This window comes from Tiliqua scincoides, chromosome 3 (genome assembly GCF_035046505.1).
Source record: "Tiliqua scincoides isolate rTilSci1 chromosome 3, rTilSci1.hap2, whole genome shotgun sequence".
Taxonomy (NCBI): domain Eukaryota; kingdom Metazoa; phylum Chordata; class Lepidosauria; order Squamata; family Scincidae; genus Tiliqua; species Tiliqua scincoides.
Window position 1 is genome coordinate 77,528,356 of NC_089823.1, and position 25,961 is coordinate 77,554,316.

General features: G+C 42.4%; 1 protein-coding gene across 2 annotated transcripts in view; it reads left to right on the plus strand.

Moving 5' to 3' along the window:
* SH3KBP1 (SH3 domain containing kinase binding protein 1) overlaps positions 1-25,961 on the plus strand; it is a 190,308-nt gene that overhangs the window by 63,395 nt on the left and 100,952 nt on the right. The gene's annotated exons all lie outside the window — the stretch shown is intronic.

Below are 25,961 nucleotides of genomic sequence, written 5' to 3' on the forward strand. Positions count from 1 at the left end.
CTGTTTTGAATATATATGGAGTTTCTTACCTCATTACTTCCTGGCAACAGGTCTCACGTTGACTAGTAATGTCTAATATAGGTTTTTTCTTATTTTCTTCTATCATAGTACAATTAAATAAACTGGAATGTGGCTAATATAGTTCTTTACTTAACATACAAAGGTTAGAAACCTTGAACCTACTAAATAGAATATATTTTGCTTGAAAGAAAGCATACACATGTGATTTTGACATAGCTGTTTTGCCTCACTGGTTTACACTCTCCAGAGAGATTGAAAACCTTCAACAGAGAATTTATATTTCAGGAATAAATGCTGTCATCTGTACCTTGGAGATTTCTGTTATCTCAGAACTAAGTGTTTTGTAACTACAAAACTTTAAAGTGTGCTGTTTAACGTAGTTAGAAACTGCTTCTTTTGTGTTGCAACTTGGAAGTCTTTTGAACAATTTATTAGAAACAAGTTTTAGCCTATTGTTCCACCAAGCAGTAAAACACGAGTCTGATTTCATCAAAAGGGCTGAACCTAGACCATTTCTGATGGCAGTAATATTGCCTCTGTTGTTTTTTGTGATCGTTGCTGACAGTATCCTAAACCCACTAGGAACAGTTTTCTGACCATCTAACTCACGGGTGTCAAACATAAGCCCTGAAGGCTGAATGCAGGCTGAATATGGCCCCTGGAAGGAACTTATCTGGCCCCTGTTATAATTGGGTTCTTTCAGCTTGATAATTGGACTCTCTCATAACTTGAAAATATGAACAAGATTTGCACATTTTGTTTTCTGTCATTTGCAGCTAACGAGTTTCTGTCTGAGAACAATGTGTTCATTTTGGCCATTATCTGCTTAATGATGTCATTTTCTGCATAATAACATCACTTCCGACCCTCAGCAGGAACCATGTACAGGTTGAGCCTCATTATTCACGTGGGTTCCATTCCAAGCACTCATGTGGATGGCAAAGAACGAACTATAGCAAATTAATTTAAAAAACAAAGTTTCTTTGCTCTGGTGATTTAAAAACAGCCTTGCTGACCTTTGTGATGTAAGATAAGAGTCATTAAGAAGACAATCCATTAGTCCTCCTCCAAGTGCTTCACCCAGTCCCTCCCTTCCCCAATGCAAATGTGCTCAGGGGGAAGAGAGGGGTCTGCTGGAGAGAAAAGGATTGATGGATTGTCAGCCAGCTGCCCCCTCTCTCTCTCTCTCTCATTAACGAGGCTATTGTTAAAGGACTGTTCATTTTTTTAAACTGATTTTAAAGGGATGTATTTTTCCCCTTCTCCAGGGATCAGCACATTCCTTCTCATTTGCAGTGGCCATTCATGTTGAGTCAAATCCTTGTATAAAAAATCCGTGTATAAATAGGCTAGACCTGTATACTAACTTCTGTATGAAACAAGTTTGACATCCCTGATCTGAATTGTAATTCCACTTTACCCTGGCACTCAGTATATGGTTTTGCTATACTGGTGGTTTTGAATGTATCATTCCATTCTTAGTACCATAGTTTAGCAAACAGATGGATCCTTTTACTGCTACTCTAGATCACCCTCTGTCTACTTAACAAATAGCTCAAAACTTAAGTTTTGCTCATCCTTAGTTACTGTGATTTTGTTTTGTCCATCCCCCCCACCCCCCACTTCTGTCTCTGCAATGTTATTTTAATCTGTTTCTGTTTGAGGGAGGGAGGAAGATAGAAGATAGATATGAAAGGAATTCTGGAGACAGTGGAGGGAAGCATGTTGAATGAGAACTCAGGATGTTCTTGACTTGAAACGATAACGGAAGGAAGAAGGAGGACAAATAGACTTGTAAGATATGGGACTGGATTGAAAATTGGGAGGGGAAAGATTTTTTTTCTGCTGTAATTGCTGGAACAGTTCAGTTTCTGAGAAACTGAACGTTAGAAAATGTGAGAATTGCATTAACAGTAAGCCTTATTCCACTGTGGACGCCAAATCGCTCTGGGGAAATTCCCTACAGAGAAGTATCAGATCTCTAATTCCCTGATGATTATTTGAGAACTGACTTGTCTTCCTCATTGAGTCTTTGGCCACATGCCTGCAGAACAAAGTAAAGAGGTAAACAATCTCCCCTTAGATTGCTCTTGAATGGCACTCATGTATTTCCTTATTTTACTTTCTTCAAAGTCATTTTAACAATAATTACATTTAAAGAAACACATTTATTTCTGTGAGCATAGATTGAGAAAATATGACTAACATTTCCAAGCTTTACCATACGTATGTATTAAAGCTGGTATTTTCATATCTCCCACTGTGAAAGATGCTGAACTTTCCATCAGTTATGTATGTAGCATTTATCATAGAAGGATAGTGATATCAAAAAGTTACAGAAGCGTAAAATTACTTTGACAGCCATTCCATTCTTGAATTAAGTAGATAAGGTGCCAGCTGCAGAAAATGGCATTATTGCACTTGTAAATAAAGGATCTTGCAGTGGTTTGCTCCGCTTTTCCACTGTTTGGGTGTGTCCACCTCAATAGCGAATTCTGTTATAATACAGAAATAAAATCAGCAACTAAACTTTAGGCATAGCTTCATTTTTATAGTTACAAGTTGGGTAAGCAGTAGTTCCCGTTTCCCCATTTAACCAAGAAAGAACAGTTTGCCTATACAGGAAATCACTTTGGCTTTTTCTGAACAATTGAAGCCTCTGCTTAATTTGAAGCAAACTACCTAACTTGCCAGGTCACAATTGGGTGGATGGATCAAGCAGAGAGCTGACCGCAGTTTATTGCTTAGAGTTGTAACTGTAAAACAGTACAGTACACCTGCTTTCAGATACTATCCCAGGAACAGACTGTTAAAACAACTGTCCTATAGGGTGAATTTGCACATCATATTTTGTATCCAAATGTAGTGAAACTACAAGTTTCAGACACCAACACTTCTTATGGACTGAAATCTATCATTGTGCCTTCATATTATGCAGACATTAATTACAGAAGAATTGCTGTAAAAGCTACAGTGGGTTACAAATCTATAAAATTAAACACACAAACTTCCAATTAAACTGACTGCTGCATGGAGAACATATGTATCAATTTCACATGTAGGTCTTTTTCTCAGGTACTAGTTTTAAAAGCATTTGTGCCCTGTGCTGAATTGCATCAACCTTCGTTAGGTAAATCTGCAATGACATATACAGTGGAGCACTTTAGGTATTAGAGTTGCTTGTGTTTCTGTCCTGTACTATTTTTTCTGTAATCTAGTATATATTTGCACTAATGCAGTTTCTCCAATAGAGAAGCGATGGAGGGAGTGTCTTAAATTTGTGTTTAATGATCCAGAGCTTTGAAGATGCAGATTGGCATAAATATTTGAGAACACTGGCATGATATAAACAACTGCTTTTGAGTCTCATAAAATCCTATATAACAGATGTGGGAAGACTTCAGACTTGCATTGTGTCCCTTTTTAAAAACACTAGAATCCCTGTTGTGTGATAATATATGAAGTTTATCAAGCAACAGTGCATACTTGGGATCTCTTAGTATTACCCATTTGTGTTAGTGCACCCTGAAGGTGTACTTAAGGGCCCAATCTTATTCAACTCTCCAGCGCTGATACGGCTGTGCCAACAGGGCATGCACTGCATCCTGCTGAAGGGGGGCAGTCATGGAGGCCTCCTCTTGCTAAGGGAATGTTTGTTCCCAAACCTCAGGACAGCAGTGCAGCTGCATCATCACTGGAAAACTGGATAGGATTGGGCCCTAAGAGTGTAAGAAGTGTCTTGCTGGATCAGACAACATGTTACCTCATCCAGTATACTTTGCAAAAATTCCTGCAATTTCTATATGGATCACTTTCCACAGCTTGCCCACTCTTGCTCTCTAAGGCTACTTTTTTAATACAGGCATCTCCATTATCTGTGTGGGGTACATTCCCCCCCCCCGCAGATATCAGAAACAGCTGTTAAAGGGTAACTCTTTCTCTGCACTATATCCTCTCCCCCTGTGCCCATCACCTTTATCTTCTTTACAGTTGCACTAATAATAAAGTCTCTTTTACCAAATTTTCTGAACATGGAAGTTTTTAGGAGGACAAGCAGGCAGGTAGCCTGAATGCTATAGAAGACTAAACAAACGTTGATAGGAAGCTCTTCCTCTTTTGGTGTAGTTGTCTCTAGCATTCAGGCTGCCTGCCTGCCTGCTTGTTGCCGTATAAGCTTGCATGCTTAGAGCATAAAGCATTGGTAAAAGGAAGAGACACTCTTCCCTTGTGCAACTGTAGAGAAAATGAACAAAGGTGATGGGCAGGGGGGCATGGAGAACCAGATCCATTGATGCTGGATTCACAGATATGGGTGGAGCACCTGTACTTCTAGAACAGCTTTACACAAAAGTTGAATTGAACAAGCTGCAGTTATACATGTGTAACCCTATGAAGGGGGAAATTATGGTTCCACGTGTGTGGTCAAGGAACAGTTTTGGACATATTTACCACAAATCATGAAAGCCTGCCCATTTTTTTTAGACGGTATCTACTAAATCTTTTGTGATAAATTGACACCATTGAAATTTGAAACATATTATTTAAAACAAATGGTTGTGAAAATACTCCTCCTTACTTGAATGGCATATAGGCTAAAGGGGCTATTATTTATGACAATATGCCATCTATGCAAGCTGAGACAAATGATATGAGTGTCTTTTTAAAAATGCAGAACTTTTTATAATTCCAAGATGGTTTGGTCTATCTAGGGACAGTCTCTGTCTATAGTTGCCTTGAAAAATGTTGTAGAATATTGTTGAGTTTAGTGAAAGAAATGAAAAAATTCATGAAGGTATCACAGAGAGAGCAGTGCTCCCTGATGGCTGGTTAGAATGAATATGTCCGTACCATGCAGAGCAATATAAAGGGATTATGAAAGTTTCCAGGTAGGAAAGCTATTTGTTGATGGGGGGGGGGGATTGAGGTAGGGCAGCAGTTCTCAAACTCTCTGGGAGTGTTTGTGCCACAGTAAGTTGTTGTGGGGGCGGGGGAAGGCAGGATCGCGTTGCTAAGGGGGGCGCAGGAACTGGCATTTACTTACCAGTCCCTGAAGAAATCTCCTGGGGGTGCGGGAGTCCTGCGCAAACATCCACAGGGCTCCCTGAAGCTTAAAAAGTGAAAGCAGAGCGATCGTGCTCCGCCTCGGCAAAACCAGAATTGAAGCGCGATTGCTCTGCTTTCACTTTTTAAGCTTCAGGGATTCCTGTGGATGGTTGCGCAGGGTTCCCCGCACCCCCAGGAGGCTGCTGCAGGGACTGGTAAGTAAATGGCAGTCCCTGCAGCCCCCTTAGCGATGCGATCCTGGGGATCGCGTTGCTGCCTGCCCCCACCCCTTCAGGGGGCAGAGGCCAGGGCCCTCAGGCTGGGGTGTCATGACACCCTAGTTTGAGAAGCCCTGAGGTAGGGGGAGAAGATAAGAATGGTTGAAACCAGACCAGTACATACAACAATCTGAGATAGCTGTTGGGAGAGGAAGCTCTGGAGGGAAGGTTCCAGAAACCAAGGATTAAAACATTTTATTCTGCTTTTTGTGTGGTGCTTGTGGAAATAACGGAACACAACATATGGTATGTGGCAGCTGGCCCCTTGAATTCTGGGGCACCGGAATGGAAAGGAAGCACACTCTGTTACAACAGCAACAACTTTTAAAACCTAGTAGTTTTTAATAGCATTTCAGGGTGCCAAGTCTTGTACCAAGCATTTCATTTTAATTCTTTCTGTGATTCCACTTTTATGTAAGATTTTAAATGTCACTGTATGTCAGAACGAAACTATAAAATGAAAAGGGAAATTGACTAGGCCAAGCCATTGTGCTGAGAGTTGTACAAAGTAGGCCAATTTTGAGGAAAAAGTGGAGCTCAACAAGTGCTCCAGAGGCAGCCCCCCCAATAAAAAAAATAAAACAGGCTTGAGCTGGTAATGCAATTTTTTTTCTTTTTTAGATGTGTAAAGCTAGGTGGGTCCTGATAGTGATATGGTTTAAATATAAGAACTTAAATTGCAATGGGCACAGGGTAGGGCTGAAAATCTTACTGATTTCTTTTGTGGGGAGGTATTATTGCAGGCAGGCTACAGAGAAAATTCACTTGGTGGAACAGGACGAGCTTCCTCATTTATTTGTTTTACGTTAATTTATAATTTATTTTAATTTACTTTAAATTAAAATAAATTATTTTAATTTACTTTATGATGTCACTTCTGGTCATGACACCACTTTCGGTGGGTCCCAGATAGACTGACATTCTAAAAAGTGGGTCCCAGTGCTAAAAGTTTGAGAACGACTCCACTAGAATAATGTTTGTATCTGCTCTTTGAGAGAATGGCCTTTATCATAGTTTCTAGACACTTGAAATATTGCATAAGAGAGAGAGAGAGAATAATAGCTTGAGACGTGGCTCATCAATTGCCTTTGTAGAGCAAAGTATGTTTCATGCTTATAATGAGCTGCAAACAGGAAGCTACACCAGGGAGAAGTTAGTATCAACTTTTCTAGCCATACTTGGATCATGAATCCAACAACAATAGTGCAAATTCAGCTTGGGAGATGAGAGATTTCATTTGGAATATCTGTGTCAGGAAGCCACCAGATGAAAGGCCAGTCTAGCAGTCTTTTTAGGCCGTAGCCGTATGGCCGCATAGTGGAGAGAAAACTAGCCTGAAAGGATTTGCAAACAAGAGAAAAGAAGCTGGGGGAATGTGAAAAGAATAAGTAAAAAGGCAGAGGTGATTCAGGTTTATAGGTGAGGATGGAAGAGTTTTGAAGATATATGCTGTGCTCCAAGATGTGGGGCAGAAGGGTGGTTCTTTCTGGTGTGGAGTGGATGGGGGGAAATAGAAGATGAATAATAGAAGAAGAATATGGGGAAAACATATTTATGGACCTATGATGGGAGATTATTTATGAAGGGACAGTTCAAAAGACGCGTGAGAGTGTCACTCAATCCTTCTGTATATTTTTTCAAATGTCTTTGAAAGCATTAAAACAAAGCCTTTTAACTTCTTAAAAAGACACAGTTTTTGTAAAACTAATGTTATAAGTGGGTCTTAACTGACTGCCACACATTCATTCCAGAGAAAATTTATTCTGTATTTTCTAATTAATGCAGTGATGGGCGATTTTTCCTGCACATTTTTTGCCATGTAATATTTTTGATTGCAGGTGCTGGGATTCAAGTCTGTGCTTACACTTAATTGGAATATAAAAGTTTGGATCCTGACATTTTAGGAGGCAGCTTGACTTATTTGAAAACACAAAAGGCACAGGGAGAATGGAATGCACAGTTTTGTGACTTTGAATGCAGTAACTTTAAAAATCATGATGGGACAACTATTTTTTTCCATGGGATCTTTTTAGAGTATTCCTTTCATGTTTCTTTTCCCCTTTTTTGTAATATGTCACATGGAAGCTGATCCTAAATGCGAATTATGGGATATACTATGTCCTTTACAATGGCTGCCCCCTTGTGGTAGATTGTGCAAAGAGAATACAGTAGTGGTTAGTTGTCCCTTCTATACAAAGTACGAATAATATAGGAAAAGCCTATCACAGAACACTATCACAGAAAAGTAAGACTTCTTCTCATGCAAGAGCTCACATTTGTGGCAAGATGTAAAAGGGGGGTTCTTTCTAGCTATCTGCATGATAGATGAGCTTTGGATCCCTGCGTAAAAGTAACAAATTCTCAAATGAATTTGGAGTTTCAAATGAAGAATTTTTCAGCTTCAGAGTTGTTTAACTTTGGAATGCAGCAGGTCCTGTGCAATGTATTGACTTCCATATATGTATGATGGAACAGCTATTTTTTAACTCCTTCTAGCATGTTTCTGTACTTTGCCTAATGGTGAAAAAAAAGCCAGAATCCAAAGAGCTTCTTTAGGAAATGTTTTCGATATTTCCAGTTTTTCTTTTCTTCCATATGTAGCATCAGAAATATGATTATAGCCACAACTTTGACCATTTTTTTGGCCTTCTTGACACAAACGCATTTTGCTACCAAAATTAGTTTTCTCATTTTCATATTTGTCAAATTCGAAAGTAGCAGCTTTAAAATTACAGAATGAACATGTCTACTCAGGTCAGGTTTGTAACTATCTAGTCCAGAAACACATTTCAAACGTACCTGTATGAGAACTTTTATTACAGGAATCTGTTCTAGGTGCTGACACAACACAAGGGCAGTATCACAACATATTGGAGTCACAGCTGCTACAGAAGTGCTCTTAGCTGCTGCCACCTCAGGGTACAAAGGTCACTGTTGCACTAGTAGATGTACCTTTACACAAATCTACTGCCCATCTTTAGGCAACAAAAATATACATGTGGATATCTGTTGTTTTTGCCCCCGGGGGCTGGGGATAAGAATAGGCCCTCGGTTTGGCTGTACTTGTCGTAAGAGGCGACTAAACAGCCACCGGGTAGATGGGACTCGTCAGCCTGGGAAGGCAGCTCATCTGAGAGAAGGAAAACTCTGATCCCAAACCTCCACTGCCTTGTGGCTACATCCAGTTATGGAAAAGGCTTCAGGAGTCAACCTCGAGGCAAAATCCGGAGCCGGAGTCCCTGAGGCAGTTCATGGCTGAACACAGTCATGTTCTGGCAACTCCTGCGACGCCGCTGGAACCAACCGTATTGGCCTCTGCCTTTCCATTGGACCATTTCAGCGACGTGGAGAGGGGGGATTTGCTGCATGGGTAACAGCCTATCCTCCATACCTACTTTACCCAGGCTTCGCGCACTGGAGAGGACACTCTGTTCCAGAACCACTGTTCAGAGCGTGACACCATAGTCTTCCGAGACTGAAGGATGCCAACATTTCATCTGTTGTTTTGATATCCAATCGCTGACAAGTTGAGAAAAGCCTGGCTTCATTGGTATGGCCATGTTTTGCGTGCCAACTGTGACACTGGCGCAGAAGTGCCTTCAATTGGAGGTCAACAGCAAACAACTGACGGGTTGATCGAAGCAGCGCTGTCTTGACACGCTGTATGGTGACATGAAAATCACCCGTCTACACCCAAACCAAGCCTGCGACCAAGAGAAATGACAATTCCAGTCCAAAATAGCGGACCCTGCTACCACACAGGACAAACACTAAAGAAGAAGACTGTCAATATACATGGTAAGAACATGAAAAGAGCCCTCCTAGATCCGGCCAAGTGCCCATCTTATCCAGGTCCTTGCATCTTACTGTGGCCCAGCTAATGTCTTTGGAAGCACTCAAGACAAGATACCCATATCCTCTTGCCACTCCTTTGCACCTGGCATTCAGGGATAGGCTACCTCTAAAACCCAGAGGTTGCATATAGTTGTCATGGCTTGTTACCTGTGATGGAACTTTTCCTCTATAAATCTGTCCAATCCCCTTTTAAAGCATCTAAGGCCAGTAGAATAGGGTTCATAGGACATGTGTCTTCCCTCCCTTACCTCCCCCCTTACCTCATCCTGAACAGTGAAAAGAACTGTAGTTTTTGTATCGTTGTTCAATTTGCCACTATTAATAGTTTCTCAATCACTTACACTAGGCATTTGTCTGGGTCAGTCACTCCCACAGTAATAGGTATCTTTGTTACAGTGTAATATATTAAGCATATGGCTTTGTTTTTTGCCGCAGAGATAAAAATGAGAATAGCAGCTGGATCATGACCAGCTCATAGATTATTTATGTAGATTTCTTTGCAAAGAAATTCATTTATCTCCTTTGGAGACAGTATGGTGCTCATTTGTATTGTCTGGCTGCCTTTGTTTATTTACCGCTGCCTTTCAGGTCGGGGCTAATGAATTCCTTAAAGATTTACATGCATTTTTATAAATCTTTACTGGTATACACTTTTCAATCCAAACACTGAAATCAAGGGCAAACTTCATAAAGGTGGAGGGAGATATTTGTTTTTATGCAACTCTGAATTTCTGTCAAAGCAATTCCACTGTTTAAGTAGCACAAACGTAGCACATGATGACAACAAAAATCTTGTATGAGTACAAATCAATTTTTGATTGAATTGCATAATATAATAAAATGTACCATCTGGAAGTGATTTCAGGTGTGTTTGATACATTTTCATTATGGCAAACATACTCTTATTATATTAACGATCATTTACTAAAAGATCCTGCAACCACATTTTTGTCTTCCCATTTCACACTTTGCATTTACATCATTATACCTATGCCAAAATCTGCCTCACAAGACTGCACAAGAGAATAATCAGTTGTCAGCTCATGCTGTAGAATCCTTCTTTGGCATACAAGTGCCTAGTTTGTACATTCTTCCATGTTAATGCGACAAAAAACTTGAAGTAATGCAGAATTTATCTACAAGGTGTTGGGTAAAGTAAAATACTGTATAGGGTGTGATTTTAAACCCATACTAAGTGGTTAAACCACTTTAATGTGGTTTAATGGTAGTTAATGTAAGCAGTGCATGGACAGTGCATGTGAGCTCACAGTTAATGTGAGCAGTGCGTGGACAACTTACTGTGTTACATGGTGATCCTAATCATGTCTACTCAGAAGTAAGGCCCACTAATCAATGGGCTTACTCCCAGGAAGTGTGCATAGGAGTGCAGCCTTAGTAACTCATGAATATACAGTGATTTAAAACAAGCCCTTTAATTTTTAATATTGACTCTGAAATATATGGTTCTGGAACATAAGCTATGGAAATCTATAGCCTGATCGTCAATCTGTTTACTTGGAACCAAGTCCAATATACTATCTTCACTGAGTTTTATTTCCCAGTAAATCAGATCCTGTCATTAGAGCTGCAAGTTTCAGTCCCCATGTTTCAGTTTTTGTATATTGAAGGCACTTTCCAGTTATAGAATTATAAGGTGGGAAGGATTTATGGGAAACTCTAAAACAATTTTAAAGTGTTTTGAAATGCTAAACCATTTTTCTTTAAACCACCTTGTTGTAACAATTACATCAAGAATTTGCACGCTCAAACACTATGCAAATACTGAATATGAATTATATTTGCATATTACTAAACTCACCTTATAAATAACTTTTGGAGTTACTGATGAAAGTGCAACATAACTTGCAGTGTAATAAACAAAATCTATTACTCGGTGTTGGAAGGAAAGGCCATCTTTAATATTTTTGTTTTTGTTCCTTCCATGTTACAGTAACCAGTGAGTACTGAAAAACTGCACTTCCGTCTGATTAAGGACCAGAGCATGGACAAAGTAAAAAAAAGATGAATATCAAAGTGTAGCCTTATTTAGCTTGCAAATTTATTTTGGCTGGTGAAAAATGCATATATAACATATGCAAATGTGTGCAAAACCAAAATAAACAGAAATAAAAGAAAAATAAACCTAAGAATGTCAACAAACATTGTAGAAGGTTAGATGAAACTGGAGAAAAGAGGAAAGCACATGGACATAATTTGAAATGTTGTTTTAATTTAAAACAGCTGAAAGAGCAAAGTGATGAAAGTCAAAGTATTGCTGTATCTTGTACCAACTGTTGAAGATCCATGCTGCTGATAAGCTTTGACAGTTAACTTGGGCAACTGGTTCCTCAAAGCAGAATCTCAAAACAAAGAGCACTCTATAGCAGTGTTTCTCAAACTGTGGGTTGGGACCCACTAGGTGGGTCACAAGCCAATTTCAGGTGGGTCCCCATTCATTTCAATATTTTATTTTTAATATATTAGACTTGATACTACCATGGTATATGACTGCATTTGGGAAAATGTTACATTACTGTACTTTTAACAAACTACTATGTATATTCGTTTAACAATTATAGTCAATGGGACTTAGTCCTGGGTAAGTGTGGGCTGGATTGCAGTCTAGGATTGTTACAAATTTTCCTGTTTGATTATGTTACTTCTGGTCAGGATTCTCATTCTAAAAAGTGGGTCCCGGTGCTACATGTGTGAGAACCACTGCTCTATAAAAATAGAAAGGAATTTGAACAAAGTCTCCTCAAGTATCTTAGTGGACTGACGAGTTCAGTTCTCAACCTAGAGCCCAATCCTGTGCTTGGCGGCACGGCTTTGTGCCACAGAGCACTACAGCATGTTTGCAAGCCTCTCCGCCAGGCTCCCATCTGTGCTAGCCGAGCACCGGCTGGTGCTGGGCTAACGCGGGGCAGTTGCCCAGCCTCCATGGCTCAGCGGTCTCATGGACTGCTGAGCCATGATAAGCAGGGGCAGGGACGGGGCAGGAAGGAGGCCAGCGGTGGGCGGAGAGAGGGTGGGGAGGAGGTGTGACGTGGAGGTGTGATGTGGGGAGGGGTGTGGGCTGGAGGCATGCAAGAGAGAGGGAGGGAGGCGGGTCTGCAGAGCTCCGCAGGATCCAAGGCGTTCGTGGAGGGCTCTACACAAGTGCCTTTACCATTGCGGAGCTGTTTACCTTACCCACAAGGGGACGAAATTCCCCTTCTCCCAAGGCACCTCCCGCGGTAGCCCGGGGCGTACAGGATCTGGCAGCAGCTGTTCTTGGTTGCACCAGGATTGGGGTTCAGGATTGGGCTGTCTGTCAATAATATGTGCTTCTTTTCCATCAGTATAGAGCAGAGGTGCCCAAACCCCGGCCCTGGGGCCACTTGTGGCCCTCGAGGACTCCCAATGCGGCCCTCAGGGACACCCCAGTCTCCAATGAGCCTCTGGCCCTCCAGAAACTTGCTGGAGCCTGCACTGGCCCAATGCAACTGCTCTCAGCATGAGGGCGACTGTTTGACCTCTCACGTTAGCTGTGGGATGAGGGCTTGCTGCTTGCTGATTCACATCTGTGATGCAGTAGCAGCAGCAAAGAAAAGGCCGGCCTTGCCTTGTGTGAGGCCTTTTATAGGCCTTGAGCTATTGCAAGACCATCATTCATTTTATAATTTCCACCTCTAGTATATTAATTTATGTAAACTTATGTAAATTTATTCAAATTTAAATGTAAATTCATTCTTTTTTTCCTCAGCCCCTGCACAGTGTCAGAGAGATGATGTGGCCCTCCTGCCAAAAAGTTTGTACACCTCTGGTGTTACCAAAAAGGCTGCTTTGTTTAGGGGAATTAGTATATTAGCCTTTTGGAAACTTTTGGGACCATAGGCTGGATACCAAGACAGCGTTAAGCAAAGAGATCCCTTGTCTAGCTTAATGAGGAGACTGGGAGAAAGGGAACTTTCAATCAAAGGATTATATTTTTATTGCAAAAACACACAAAGGTAAACATAATACACCTGGAGAATTGATAAGTATATATTTCTAGTACTTGTGTATAGTGTACCTAGCTAGTGGTGGATGCATGTGCTATGTATTTGGGTGCATCCGAAAAGGAATCAGAAATGGATAGGGTGTAGGGAAGTATTTAGGGGTTCCTTAATCTACTAAACCCAGTTGCTGACTAAAGATGGGGAAGAAGGGAGGAATAGATAGGGAAGAAGGTAGGGAGTATAAACGCAAGATATATTTACCTGTCAGGGGGGGGGGGCAGTTGGAGGAAGAGTCCCGTGTAGGACCGCTCCCGCAGGAGGGCAATCAGAGAGAGAGAGACATGTGCTCTGAGTTCTCTCTTATAAGGGTTGTCTGACCTGGAAGTTGATCTAGAAATGACCGGAAGTATCCCAGAGCTGTGCACATGCTCAGTAACACCCAGGTGAAAAAACAGCAAAACCTGACTCTGGGGGAGGGAGACAATCTGCATAAGGTGCTTAAGAATACAACAAAAGAACAATAGACCTTTTCCTCTGGAGGTGCAGGCTTGTTTTGCATAATCAGGAGACACAGTGATTAGGTTCTGCAAGGGAGTGGGGATTGTGTAATTCATGTGTTTGTAGCTTGGCCATGGCCCTTAGAAACATGTGCTGGGGGAGGAGTGGCCTGCTTGCTTGGTCTGTATGATCCAAAATAATATAACCAGATATAAAAATCACAACTTGGAAGGGAAAAGGGGATTTTCACGTAACACTGGTATAAAGACTATAGTCCCCTGCTAACTGGGCAAAGAAAAACCTTTTAAAGTGATGTCTTATATTTAGCAAAGGGAGAGCTATTTTTCCTCTTCACCCCAAAGTAACAGGGGCTGTCACAGATGTGTTTTTTAAGATTATGAGCTCTGTGGGAATAGAAAACTATTTTTTAGTGACATAAACCACATTGTTATCTGTCACATTTAGGGACAGAAACCACTACTTTTTATTGAAAAGCAGTATATAAATATTATCAATCATACGTATGATGAATCCCCTAAGACTTTCTCAAGAGATGATAGGCTTGGTTAACTAATTCTACAAAAGGGAGTAATAGTGAACATGGTGTGTTTCTGGATGATAGGTGGACTTTTAACGTTATGTACCATATACTTTTAATGTTATGCACTAAAAAGCTCACAGTTCATATATGGTAGATACTCGACTATGAGGCAAGAAATTTATTCCAATAAATCAAGTGTAACTCATCTCCTCACCTTATCTGCGGGTCACTCAGGGCTATTCAAGCAGCCAGGGAAAATCCAGAAGAGAGCAAGAGGACAATGCAGAGATAATTTAAGAGCTATTAGTCTCCAGGGCAACTAGAGCATTAGTCTCTGAAAGCTGCAGCCAAAGTTAACCCTTTCACTCCTGCCTCCTGACACAAAAGTAAGCCAGTGCTCAAGGCTTCCATTTAAATCAAGCAAGCTTCCTTCATTTTGATAGGATTACACTCAACCCTTCTGCACCTTCATCCCATTTTGCAGAGGTCTGGTTTTTAAAACACCAGGATGTAATCCTTATTTCCATTTGAAACAAAGTCCCAGGCTACAATTCAGTGCACCATTATTTAAGAATAACACCCATGGAAAGCAATGAGTTTACTTCTGAGTAAATTGGGTTGCAGAACTGTGTAGCTGCGCTTGCTCATGCTCATTCCCTGTTGCTTGTCTCTCCTCTGTGAATTGAATGGCACACTCCCAGTTGTATGTTATATGTAGAGCCTCTGTCTTAACACACCAGCACCCTAAAGAAGGATATGATTAATGACTCTGCTGGTATGTTTACAGTGCACTTACTCTGATAGTGTTTACAAAAAGGTTGTGAAGACTAGAATATAAAAAGTTAATGAATAAAAATGTATCTTATGAACTTTTACTATATTTTTAATAAATTAGAGACTGTACAGTTCTTGGGTAACAATTACTGGTAGGTTATTTTTAAAGATCTGGCCTCAGCTAAAATCAGACAAAATTATAGTCAGAACCCCCTCCTCCCCTCCCCCCGACTTAGCCAAGGATTATAGAAAATTTCATGATTTTGGACTCAAAAGTCGCCCTCAACTTATCTGTGAGGTTGACATACTTAAGTATCTACAGTAAATCCACACTGCGAAAACAAAACTGTGCATTAGCACAGGGACACTGAATCAATTAACATAAGGTATGTGTTTGATTGTCTTTATTAAAAGACGTGGACATTGTCTCATGTTGTTCAATTGGAGCTGATCTCTGCCAAGTCTTGTGGACGCTGTCAAGGCACAAACAAGAGATTGGATAAAGAATGAGAATGAGGAGGCTGGAATATGAAGCAAAATGAGACTGGAAACTCTGGTCATAGAGCAAAATACAGCAGGCTGCGTTTCTGGTGACCAGAAAATTAGTGGTTACAGATTCATGTTGTAGAAATCATTGTGTAGAGGAGGGAATTTCAGCAGGTGCAGCTTGTCATCTGTGAGATAACAAGCTACACCTGCTGGAATTCCTTCTTCTACACAATTGTTAAAGGTACAAGAGTCCTAAAGTTGAAAGACTGGCCACTCCTGGTGTAAATGAAGCCAGCAGTTTAGTCACCATTTTATTCCTTGGCCTGTTTGTCGTGTCTGCCAGTCCTGAGAAATTTGCAGGCCAGACTGCAGTTACACCTGTGCACCAGTTTTGCTTGCAATGTGGCATGAAAAAATACATGACAGTGTAATTGAAGGATAACGAGTATCTAATCTGAAAACCTTTAGTTGAAGTGATTGTGTATTACAGAGGAAAAAAAAAACAGGCTTGACAGACATAAAATAAATTGAGCTTGTAGCACTATAAATCAAAAGGAGGAGATGGCTGTTTTATTCCTAGAATCTAATGGCTGGAATTATCCCAAAGGACAAGTAACTCATCCATTCCCCCTCCCTCTAAGCCTGAAGGCAGCATGATGAGTCAGTCTTATGTTCATCAAAAAAGAGAGCTGTGAGACATTCCCACCATGCAACAAGCATCTTTGTCTCCCTGCTGTCTTACTGACTCTTTAAAGCAGAGGTGTCCAAAATTTTTGGCAGGAGGACCACAGTGTCTCTCTGACACTGTGTCGCCGGCTTGGGGGGGGGGGAAGAATTAATTTACATTTAAAATTTGAATAAATTTACATAAGTTTACACAAATGATTATATTAAAGATGAACTTATATGAATGAATGAAGGTCTTGCAATAGCTCAAGGCCTATAAAAGGCCTTGCACAAAGCAAGACTGGCCTTTCCTTTGCTGCTGCTACTGCACCACAGCCATGAAATAACAAGCAGTGGAGGGAGCCCTCATCCCACAGCTAACGTGAGAGGTCAAACAGTTGCCCTCATGCTGAGAGCAGTTGTGTCAGGCCTCCAGAGGGCCAGAGGCTCATTAGAGACTGTGGCCTCCCTGAGGTCCGCACTGAGAGGCCTCGAGGGCCGCAAGTGGCCCCAGGGCCAGGGTTTGGGCACCCCTGCTTTAAAGCAAAACACAGACATAGTCACCAGTGCACCTTGATACTACAGTGGCCAATGCCACTGCTACTTCTCTTGGTCCTAAGTACAGTGTCAGGGGAGTGGGGGGAGAGGATTGCCCAGGGATCTGCAATAGTAATTAGGGCAATTTGCTACCCTACAGATTATGATAAACTTTAATTAATTTTTTAAAAGGACCAATTCCCATAATATGCTTACATTTTTGGTATGATTTCTGTGGAGGTGCATGACTGAAAACTTCTGCCAGAGTTTGACCATAGGTGGAGCTATGTTTTATTTTCCCAAAGTTAAAATCTAGCTAGCAAAATTGTCTCAAACTATGTAACCAATCAATTTTTACATCACTTTTGTGCATATTCCTTCACAGAGATTTTCCCAAAGCACCACAATAGATTGAATTTCAATACATTTCACATATTGCTGCATCCTAATACATGTACTATTCTGAGATACTTGAAAGAAGTGCGAACTTATAGCACCCAATGCTGGAGGAAAGGCCACCTTTCATATTTTCTTCTTCATTCACTACTGCAGGGCTTTTCAAACTGGGGTGTCGCGATGCCCCAGCCTGCGGGCCCTGGACCCTATCCCCTTAAGGGGCAAGGGCAGTCTGGAGGCAGGGAGGAAGCAGCGGCGCGATCCCCAGGATTGTGCTGCTCAGGGAGAGGCGGGGAACTTTAGCGAAGGTGGGGCACGATCGCTCCACATCTACTTTCACTGCTGCAGGAAGCCCTGTTGCAGGTCGCACTGGTCTCCCTGCACCCCGGGGAGGCTGCAGGGGCTTGGGTACATGTACCCCCTTCCCCCGCCCCTGCTGCCTCTCCCCTCCCGCCCACGCAAGAACTTAGTGGCTCTCAAACTCTCCCAGAGAGTTTGAGAACCACTGCACTACTGGGATCACGCAATAGTTGCAAAGCTTCACATCATAACATAAGAACATAAGAACAGCCCCACTGGATCAGGCCATAGGCCCATCTAGTCCAGCTTCCTGTATCTCACAGCGGCCCACCAAATGCCCCAGGGAGCACACCAGATAACAAGAGACCTCATCCTGGTGCCCTCCCTTGCATCTGGCATTCTGACATAGCCTATTTCTAAAATCAGGAGGTTGCGCATACACATCATGGCTTGTACCCCATAATGGATTTTTCCTCCAGAAACTTGTCCAATCCCCTTTTAAAGGCGTCTAGGCTAGACGCCAGCACCACATCCTGTGGCAAGGAGTTCCACAGACCGACCACACGCTGAGTAAAGAAATATTTTCTTTTGTCTGTCCTAACCCGCCCAACACTCAATTTTAGTGGATGTCCCCTGGTTCTGGTATTATGTGAGAGTGTAAAGAGCATCTCCCTATCCACTCTGTCCATCCGCTGCATAATTTTGTATGTCTCAATCATGTCCCCCCTCAGGCGTCTCTTTTCTAGGCTGAAGAGGCCCAAATGCCGTAGCCTTTCCTCATAAGGAAGGTGCCCCAGCCCCGTAATCAACTTAGTCGCTCTCTTTTGCACCTTTTCCATTTCCACTATGTCTTTTTTGAGATGCGGCGACCAGAACTGGACACAATACTCCAGGTGTGGCCTTACCATAGATTTGTACAACGGCATTATAATACTAGCCGTTTTGTTCTCAATACCCTTCCTAATAATCCCAAGCATAGAATTGGCCTTCTTCACTGCCGCCGCACATTGGGTCGACACTTTCATCGACCTGTCCACCACCACCCCAAGATCTCTCTCCTGATCTGTCACAGACAGCTCAGAACCCATCAGCCTATATCTAAAGTTTTGATTTTTTTGCCCCAATGTGCATGACTTTACACTTACTGACATTGAAGCGCATCTGCCATTTTGCTGCCCATTCTGCCAGTCTGGAGAGATCCTTCTGGAGATCCCTGCTGCTTAAAACATCCCTGCTGCTTAAAACTGGTCCACATTGATGAGGTGGTTGAAGCTTTAGCTTATTGTTCTGTCAATTAAGCCTTATCTGCCCACTTAAATTACTGTGTGAAAATTACATGTTGAAAGGAAAAAATACTTAGGAAGAAAACACATTTAAAATACTCAAGAAATTGATTTGTCATCCCATTCCAGGGCTGCTAGATTTCTGTGACTTTTATGGGTGAGCTGTGTTGACTCATTTTGGTAGCTTTGCATATTCTCTGTTGAAAGCAAAACCAACTCTTCAAAAATATTTTACAATATAGCTTTTAGAGACAAGGTTTAGTTTCCAAGGAGATCTACAGGCATAGTATAGAAATAATGTAATTAGATTACATATTTTAAAACACATATTGATATAGCTTAGCTATTTTCAGAATACTGGAAAAACTATGAGAAAAATAACAATTGTTGGCTGGAGTATATACCTATAGAATCTTAAACATAATATTTTGATGCAGTTTAATTTAAAGGTTTTAGATTTTAGATTTCCTCTATGATTTGAGTCAACAGGAAAATGCATAGGAATCAATCCACAATAATACCTTTGTGTCTGTAGCAGACATTAAGGGAAGAGCAAACTGGTGACGCATCAAGCTAGGTTGAAAATTGGACATTCTGTTTATAGCTTCTCTAATTTTGTCATAAAAGCAGACAAAAATGTTTGTGATTAAGGCTATTAAGACTTAAAGTTGCAAAAAATGGGAGTTGGACTGTCCATAGCCACAAATTTAAGGATGCAGCTGGTTGCCAGTCCCCAGTGGATTAGTGGTATACAAAAACCTCTGATGACTTTACCCCAGGTGAGATTGAGTGAAGCCTTCCTCCACTTACCTGGCAGTGATGGGTCCCATTTCAGTGTACAGTTGCCCGCCTTATGATGCCATCTGAAGACCTGGTAAATTCCTTCTCAGCTCTGGCAAATATATTCCACAGCCAAGTCTGATGTTTACCTTCAGAAGTTGCACATAGGGCTTGGATGGGAAGGCAGAACATGCACTGAATCTTCTCCTATATTGCATTCCTCCCAAAGTTTTTGCGGAAGTGGAGCGCGATTGCTGCGCTTTCACTTTTCAAACCTGGGGAGCCCTGTAGGCCCTTGCACAGGGCTCCCCGCACCCCAGGAAGGCTGCTGCAGGGACTGTTGAGTGCATCCCAGTTCCTGCAGCCCCCTGAGCGATGTGATCCTAGGGATTGCATTGCTGGCTCCCCCCCGCAAGAACTTACTGTGGTTCAAACTCACCCTGAGAGTTTGAAAACCACTGGAATAGGCAATAGTTTGTATTACCCTCAAATACTTATTATAGAACTGTGTAATATTGACAAGTTATGGCTCGTGTTTATTATTGTTAATTGGGCAGCAGCAGTATGACTAGGCAGGAGGTCTGGTCTAGAGGGTAGAGCCTCCATCTGCCTGAAGATAACATCCACAAGGTCGCCAGTTCGAGGCCACTGGCACCGTGCGACCTTGAAGCAGCTGACAAGCTGAAGCCGAGCTATTCCATCTGCTCTGAGCGTGGGAGGATGGAGGCCAGAATGCGAAGCCAAATCGGAATGAAACACCTTGAATGTAGTGGTTCTTGAAAGAAAGAACCTTCTTTCAAATGGTAAAAATCCCTATTTAATAAGGGATTTAAATAAAAGCCTGCTTATGTAAACCGCCTTGAATAAAGTCTTGAATAAAGACCAAGAAAGGCGGTATATAAATACCTGTTGTTGTTGTTGTTGTTATGACCAGTGACTTACTTGTCTGAATTGTCACTTTTTGTGTGACTCTTTTCATGGCTTGTGTCTTGCTAGCTTAGTAAAGGGTTCAGTTAACCACTTAATAACGTATATAAAATGCCCCTTTTGTCCCACAGAGTTACTGTTGGATTATAGCAATTGCTCAGCTGTCGGAAAGAAGTAATAATAAATGTGTAACACGGGCAGTGCAATTGAGGACTCTTTCTGCTGAGTTTTGTCTTCATGGTGACTAGTTGTATAAACTTTCAAGCTGAGCTGACATGTGCTTCTGCATGGGTAACTGTTCTTAGCTTTATTCCAAGAATTCCTTTGGGAATGTCTTGCATTAGATGGCAATTGAAGCACACATATGCAGGGCTTTTTTTTCTAATGGAACGTACTGAAACAGCGTTCTGCCACCTTTTTTATGCACCTTTTTGATGGGCTTCCCCCACAACAAGCAGCCACCGTGCTCAGTTCTGCCTCCCAGCCCAGCGCCTGCCTCCCTCCCTCCCCTTGAAAGCACAGCCACTGAATGAGGGTCCCCCCAGCCTCCCCTGCCCAGCCCTGCACAACCCCCACCCCATCCTTTCCCAGGCAGGCTTCCTCCTGCACCAGGCAACTCTGGATGACAAGTGCGAGGGCGCAGTGAGCCCTGTTGACTCTAATGGGACTGACTTCTGAGGAGACAGGCAGAGGTGGAACTCTGAGGCTGCAGTCCTCTCCACACTTTCCTGGGAGGAAGCCCCATTGCCTCTACTGGGACTGACTTCTGAGGAGACAAGCACAGGAAGGGCTCTGAGGCTGCAGTCCTCTCCACACTTTCCTGGGAGGAAGCTCCATTGACTCTAATGGGACTGTCTTCTGAGTAGACAAGCACAGGATTGGGCCCTGAGGCTGCCATCCTATCCACAGTAAGCCCCATTCACTAAAGTGGACTTCTGAGTAGACATGCATAGGATTGGGCTCTTAGGCTGCAATCCTAGGCACTTTCCTGGGAGTAAGCTCCATTGACTAGAATGAGACTTACTTCAGAGTAGTCATACCTAGGATTGGGCTCTTAATCCTGGCAGAGATATATATCTGCACCTGTTTTCACAAGCTAAGGGCAGGTGCAAAGGGATTCTACGTGTGTACAACGTGCTGTCCAGCCTTGCCAGAGATCCTTCCCCCACAAGCATGCCCTCCGCCAGCCAGTGTTTGCAGCTCCTCTCCAGCAATGCACAGCAGCTGCTCAGGGCAGCAGAGAACATACAATTGCATGCCAAGCGCCTTCCCAAAGACACAGAGTATTCTGATACCTGAATTAAACCATATTTAATCGCTTGTTTGCAAATGTAGCTGTTTCTGTGTGCACCTAAGGACCCCTCTCGTGTAAGAATTCCTTTTTTGTTCTTACTCCCACAGTTGCTTAGAGTAATTTTACTACATGGAACTCATGTAAGCCATTTTTTGGAATCCATTCACTGCTTCCTCTCCTCGAAGTAGTGCCTCACTACATACTACATGCTACAAGTGCACCTGTACAGTATTTTTCCCCATGTGTAGAAAAAGTAGCTAGGGGGAGGGGGATGTGGAGATTGACAGCCCAATCCTATGCATGTCTACTCAGAAGTAAGTTCATCTTTAGGGGGAAGCACATAAAAAATATTTTATTTCTCCAATAAAAAATGGTTTAAAATAAATAAATAAATAAAAGATTAACAAGTTGTGAGTTCCTGTACCTTTTTTTAAAAAAAAAAAAACACTGCACATATGTATGACTTAAAGTTTCTAACTGATGAGGAACTTTTGAACAGGGCAGCGATAGCAATTAAAAATAGTTTACTGCAATAACAGAAAAAATGAGGGAGAGGAGTAATCACTGGAATGGAAATGGAAATATTTCCATTGGAAATATTTGGAAATATTTGTGGAATGGAATATTCCATAATTGGAAATATTTCCATAAATTTCCATGGAAATATTTATGATTTATGAAAAATGGAAATATTTTTAAAATGAGAACTCTTTAAAAATTAGGAGGACTAAGTCCCAGACCAAATGTCAAGAAACCTGTGTAGCAATGGGTGTTTTCCATGGAATAAGTGCATCCTGTTTCAATGCCAATAAAGGTTCTCAAAATTGAATCAAAGTGCATCCTGTGGGTGTCATGGCACAGAATATCCCACTACCGCTTTTGCAGTCATTCCCCTCTTAATTTGTGAGTTTATAGCCTTCCACGTGGGTTCTCAAGCATATGGTTGCAAAACCCATGTGGATCTTGGTACCTTTTCATTTGGTAGGTGAGGTGACATCCTAAGCTGCCATCTTGGAGAGCCCTTCTTCATCACAGCTATTTTTCTTCACTGGCTTTAAAAGTTGTCTTCCCCTCACTTGTGCCGAGAAGACAAAGGCCCAAATGCCTAGTTAAAAATTTGGATCAGATAACCACGTTTTGGTTTGGCTTAAGATGGAGGGAAACGATATTCCCATGGCTGAAGTTACTCAAGGCACTCTGCAGCGGAGTGCTTCTTTACCATCTGAGGAGCCCTTCATGGAATGAGGAGGAGTTGAGAGCCTTTATTAATGTTTAACATGAGTACATGGTCCAGATGGCTCATGCTAAAAGTTATAGAAGCCTGGACCACTTGTGCTGCCTCTTTAATAAAATAAAGGGCATGAGTTACCACAGGGATTTGGGAAATTTGCCAGAGCAAGGCAAAGGAGCTGAGAAAGAAAGAACTACAAACTGGTCATGGAGGGCAATCGTTGCTTTGAGTCCAGGACAATTGTGTCCTTTGATTTCCTTGACCAGTTCCTCTGTGTGGACTTGCTCTCTGCTCCTCTTGCACTGCAATTGTAGTTCAGTTTGGAACTTCTAAGGCTGACTTTAAAAAAAAAGTGGAAGTACAATTTTATGTACAGGTGGAGCCTATTTATCTGCGTTAGTTCCGTTCAGTGACTCAGCGCAATTAACAAAAACGCGTTGTGCTAAATTCCATAGAGTTACGCAAATACACTGCAGCCTGACACTTCCAGATAGAAGGAAACTAAGGCAGCTGTTATCAATTCCCTCCCCTCTGTACTCAGCGTTCCCCATTGCCAGCTACCTGGCTTCCTTCACATGGGATGCTGATCTTTTAAGAGTCCAGCACTATGTGTTTCTACTCAGAAGTAAGCCCCATTGTAGTCAATGGGGCTTACTCCCAGGAAAGTGTGGAGAGGATTGTAGGCTATATCTCATGCTTTGCTTGGTGGGAAGGCTTGCTTGTGTCAGTGATTGCCCGTACCATCTCAAGGGGGGAGGATTTGGCAAACACTCCACGGGTTTTTTAAAGCAATCCCCTCTGTTGCTACCACACCTGCCCCTGTGTGTGTGTGTGTGTGTTTGTGTGTGAGTGAGTGAGTGAGTGAGTGAGTGAGTGAGTGAGTGAGCGAGCGAGCGTGCGCGCGTGCGCTACCTTGCTGCATGTGTTCTGGCTACAGAGGTTTTCTGCACCCCCTTCCCCTCTTCAGCCTCTTTGCTGGCTCAGGGGCTCCAGGAGTGTTACTGTTCCTTTGCAAGGGGAACCTCTTCCAGGGCTCTAGGGCTATTTCCCTGCCTGAGTGAGGCAGAGCATTTTTGCAGGGTTTTGGGCTGCCTGGAAATGGAGCTGCCAGTGCAGGGCAAAGGAGGCAAAAGTGTGTGTGGCTTTTGGTTACCCCACCCCATTTGCATTAAGACAAATCTGCAGATAAAAAATCCGTGGATAAATAGGCTGTACATATAGCTTTACCCTTAAATTTCTTGAATAGCATGACAAATCCCTGTAAGTAAACAAATAGAATTTATTCTGTATGATATAAGGCTAGCAATAATTCTTATTAGAACTATTTTCTGAAAGAATGAATGCAGCACTCAGAACACAACTTATTTTGTAAAGCTGCTGGAGCTGATATAGTGAGTACATGAATAGAGTGATTGCTAGTTAGTGCAGCTTTATAAATTACTACGCTTTGCAGAGGAACAGATGCACTTAGGATAATGAAATTCAGCAACTTTGCATCCAGTCTAGTCTTGCTTGCATTTGTTTTCAAGGCAAGCTAAATAACAGTTACCAGATATACACATAGTTGCTGCTAATAATAGTAGCAGCTTGTTTGGAGGAAAATCAGGGTCAAGCATTCCATATTTTATGGGTATCTTTTGGTTTGTTCTGGGCTTGAGATGTGGGGCTTAAGTGTCAGGTCAGGTTGTGGGAGCTTCTCTTTTTGTCATAGTCACAGTACCACTATGCTGGACCTTATCCTCTCCATCGACTTGGGAAGGATCCTGTGGCCTGAAGAGCCACCTTGCACTGTCGTCTCAGTTAGCCTTGGAGGGGTGGTGGTGTTTATAGCACCTTCTTGTCTCCTCAGGACAACCTCCTTAGGCTGGCTATAGAGACAGTTCATCCTGCTGCTAGTGCCTACTCATTGACACTGACCGAACCTTTTATACTGGGGTCTGCCTTATGGGAATGTGCAGCCCTGCACCCATCCAGCCCAGTACCTGCCATCCTGGTGTTCTTGTTGCCCCAGCAACCAGGAAGCATGCCTTAGGAAAGCCTAAGCAGTCACGGGACCTGCCTGGACCCATATACTGGCTGCAGTGCTTGCTGTGTAGTTAGTAACTGATTTGGTGACAATGTGCTACTCACATTGTCTAGGTGACTCTGTCTAGGTGACTCTGGCACCTGGCCATACACAGGGAGTGGCAGCCTTTCCTGGGGGTACTTGGTGTGCTGAAGGAGAGGGATGACAACACTGGCCCAGTCAAAGTGTTTATGTAGTTGCAGTATTGTTGTGTTGCCATATGTATCAGATGGTGGCAGTGTTGGAGGTACAACTTTGGTTGAGGGTATTCACCCCCAAGTACTGGTCAGACACCACATACTTCCCCCCTGTTTAGCTGATGGGGAAAGGAAGTAATCAATGCCGGCTGCTAAGAAACTTGGGGAAGTGTAGAGCTTTGTCTCAGGGTCTCCAGCATCACTGTGCCATCACTAATAGTAGAAACTTTTAATGCATAAACTACACTTTTATTCCATGTATTACGCAGAAGGAAAAGTATATCTCTCTTTATAGCATATTTAAACCATTTATATTCTAAAACTTATGGGACTTATGGAAACCTGCTTTGCTTGCAGAAGGGCTATATCTGACACAGTAAAACTCAATTACTTGAGGAAAAGTAACCCAAAATCCAAATAAGCTGTTCTTAAAAAAATCTTTGCACGTGTTCTCTTCATAGTTGGCAACCTTCAGTCTCGAAAGACTATGGTATCGCGCTCTGAATGGTGGTTCCGGAACAGTGTCTAGTCTGGCTGAAAAGGCCGATTCGGGAGTGACAATCCCTTCCACACTGGGAGCATGTGCAGTCTGTCCCTGGTCTGTCTCCCTGGCTATGGGCCTTCCTTCTTTGCCTCAGACTGTTGGCCAAGTGTCTCTTCAAACTGGGAAAGGCCATGCTGCACAGCCTGCCTCCAAGCGGGCCGCTCAGAGGCCAGGGTTTCCCACCTGTTGGGGTCCACTCCTAAGGCCTTCAGATCCCTCTTGCAGATGTCCTTGTATCGCAGCTGTGGTCTACCTGTAGGGC